The following is a 3,230-nucleotide window of genomic DNA, read 5'->3' on the forward strand; positions in this document are numbered from 1 at the left end:
GCTATGAGTCACAGGCGACTCGACGGCACATAACAACAACAAACAACAACCATGTATTTTTAAAAAAACAACAGCATATGTAAAAAACACTTAAAAGAGCTCTGGTGGTCTCACGGGTAAGGAGTTGCACTGCTAACTCAAAGGCAAGTGGTTTGAATCCACCAGCTGCTCTGTGGGAGAAAGATCGGCAGTCTCCTCCCCTGTGATTTACAGCCTCTGAAAACTCATGGGAGAGTCAGCAATGATTTGGTTCCAACTCGCAACAATGAGATGGTGATAAAATATGTTGTTGTTATGTGCCGTCAAGTCGCCTGTGACTCATAGAGACTCTATGTACAGCAGCTCTGCAGCCTGCCCTGTCCTGAACCAGCCTCATGAACTCTGACACACCTACCCCAATTGCCCCAGTCGCTAAGCCAATCCATCTCATCCAGGATCTTCTCCTGTACTGCCCCTCCACCCTTCCAGGTATGACGGCCTTCTCCAAGGACTGGTCCCTCCTGCCCATGTGTCCAAAGTGTGTGAGACGGAGCTTCAAAATCCTTGCCTCCTCCTCTCCAAGACAGACCTGTTTGTTCTCTTGGTGATCCGTGTATGTTCAAGACTCTTCTCCAGCACCACAGCTCAAAGGCATCAATTCTTCTGTCATCCTTAGTCATTGTACTGCTCTCTGATGCATAGCAAGTAATTGTGAAGACCTGGATCAGGTACACCTTAGTCCCTAGACTGACATCATTACTCTTTAGCACTGTGGGGAGGTCTCTGACAGGAGACTTCCCCAGTGCAATTTGTCTTTTCATTTCCTGGCTGCTGGTGTCAAGTGTTGGTGTCAAGTGTTGACTGTGGAGATGAGCAAGCTGTAATTGTTAACAACCTCAATCTCATCACCATCTACCACGATGCTGCCAATTGGCCCAAGGGTGAGAATCTTTGTCTTCTTGATGTTGAGCTTCAATCCATATTTAAAGCTGCAGTCCTTGACCTTCTACAGCAAATGCTTCAGGTGCTCCTCAGTTTTGACAAGCAAGGCTGTGTCACCTGCGTATCACAAGTTATTGATGAGTTTTCTTCCAATCCTGATGCCACATTTCTCCTCTTAAAGTCCCGAATCTGACAGAAAAAAAGTATTTATCTCTATGGAACTCTGATTAGTGGTAAGGAGTTGCATTGGCTACTCAAACTCTGTCATCTCCTCCCTTGTGATAAACAGCCTCTGAAAACCCACTAGAGGGTCAGATATGAGTCAACTCTGACTCAACAGCACCTAACAGTAACTATGTAAATACACATACACACATTATCGTTCTTGTGTGCTGTCAAGTCGGAACAAACCCACAGCTGACCCTCTGGTGGGTTTTCAGAGGCAGTTAATCACACAGGAGTAGGCTGTGTATCGTTTTCCGGTGGAGGTGCTGTCGGTCTCAAACTGCAGGGCTTTCGGATTGCAGCACAGCTTCTTGCCACTAGGCCACCATTATACATGTATAAAAAGCTTTGATGGCTTAGTTCATAAGATCGGGCACTGCTAACCAAAGGCAGCCTCTTCCTGGTGAGCTTAAGAGAGTCAGAAGCACACATACAAATGTTATTATGTGCTGTGGGCTCAGAACTGACGCATAGTTGACATTCCAGTAGTTACAGAGGCTCTAAATCACAAAGAAGGGATTGCCTATTTTTCTCTCTTGGAGGACCTAGTAGGATTCAAACCACTTACTCTACAGCTCCTATCTATATATTTATACATTTCTTCCAGCGATATTGAACAACCTGCCTTATGCAGATGACACAACTTTGCTTTTCAGCAAGCAGCCACAACTGAGGAGGGCCTGAGACATTTGCTGCAGAAGGGCAAGGACTGCTGCCTTAAGTATGGACTGAATCACAACATCAAGAAAACAAAAGATTCTCACCACTGGGCCAGTTGGCAGCATCATGATACATGGTGAAAAGACTGAGATTGTTAACAGCTTGCTCGGCTCCTCAAACAACACTCTTGGTACCAGCAGCCAGGAAATTAAAAGACATATTGCTATGGGAAAGTCTGCTGTTAGGGACCTCTCCAAAGTACTGAAGAGGAATGATGTCACTCTGAAGACTAAGGTGCATCTGATACAGGCCATGGTCTTTGCTATCACTTGTTATGCATCAGAGAGTTGGACAATGACTAGAGGATAGAAAGAGAATTGATGCCTTTGAGCTGTGGTGCTGGAGAAGAGTATTGAATGTACCACGGACTGCCAAGAAAACTAACAGATTCATCCTAGAGAGGGTTAAACCAGGCTGCTCCTTGGAGGCAAGGATTCTGAGGCCTCATCTGACACACTTTGGACATGTTGCGAGGAGGGACCAGTCCTTGGAGAGGGACATCATGCTTGGGAGGGTGGAGGGACAGCGCAGGAGCGGAAGACCCTTTATAAGGTGTATTGATTCAGTGACTGGGGTAATCGAGGTGGGTGTGTCGGAGATGGTGCGATTGGCACAGGATAGAGCAGGGTTTAGGGATGCTGTACATAGGGTCGCTATGAGTCGCAGGTCACTCGACGGCACATTAAAAACAACAGGTAGAATCCACCCATGGACCCCTCAAGAAAAGTCCCTTCCATAACCCAAAACCACCCTAAACCGACAGTCACCCAGCGGAAGCCGGGAGGAGAGGGTTAGTCAAAGGCTTTCCACTGCGTGGTCCACATTTGAGCACAAATGCTCAAAACAAATCAACAAGGTGAGTCTTCCAGGAAGCCAACCATTTCCCTTTAAATGATTGTCCTTTTCCTGTACCACATGAGCCTTTTTTCACTTTATTACCTCTGTTTATGAAACACTGGGGATAAACCGATACGATATGGTGGCGAAGGTTTTGCGTGTGCTTACTTTGCAAAAAGAATGAATCAAACCTGGGTCAGCCTCCTACACTTTCAGCTAGGTCGGTCTCCAACACTTTTTTTGGGCGTTGCTGGTTCACGTAACCCCATCTTCTGAGTGGCCTGGAACCTCCCCTGTTCACCTGGCTACACGCTGACTCCCGCCCCGCGCCCCAGAACCGAGTCCCTCGCACTTTCGTCCCTAGACGCCCACGCCGGGGGAGCCCGGCGCACGCGCACTGGCGCGGCCCGAAGACCAGCTCGTGCGCATGCTCCCGCCACGCTCTCCGCTCCCCTCCGCCTCCGTGAAGGCGGCCTGCGGCCGATGCGCACGCGCGGCCTCTGGGGGCGGGGCCTCCGGCGGCTCGC

This window comes from Elephantulus edwardii, unplaced genomic scaffold (assembly GCF_000299155.1).
Source record: "Elephantulus edwardii isolate Elephantulus edwardi_28Jun2011 unplaced genomic scaffold, EleEdw1.0 scaffold00374, whole genome shotgun sequence".
NCBI classification, from domain to species: domain Eukaryota; kingdom Metazoa; phylum Chordata; class Mammalia; order Macroscelidea; family Macroscelididae; genus Elephantulus; species Elephantulus edwardii.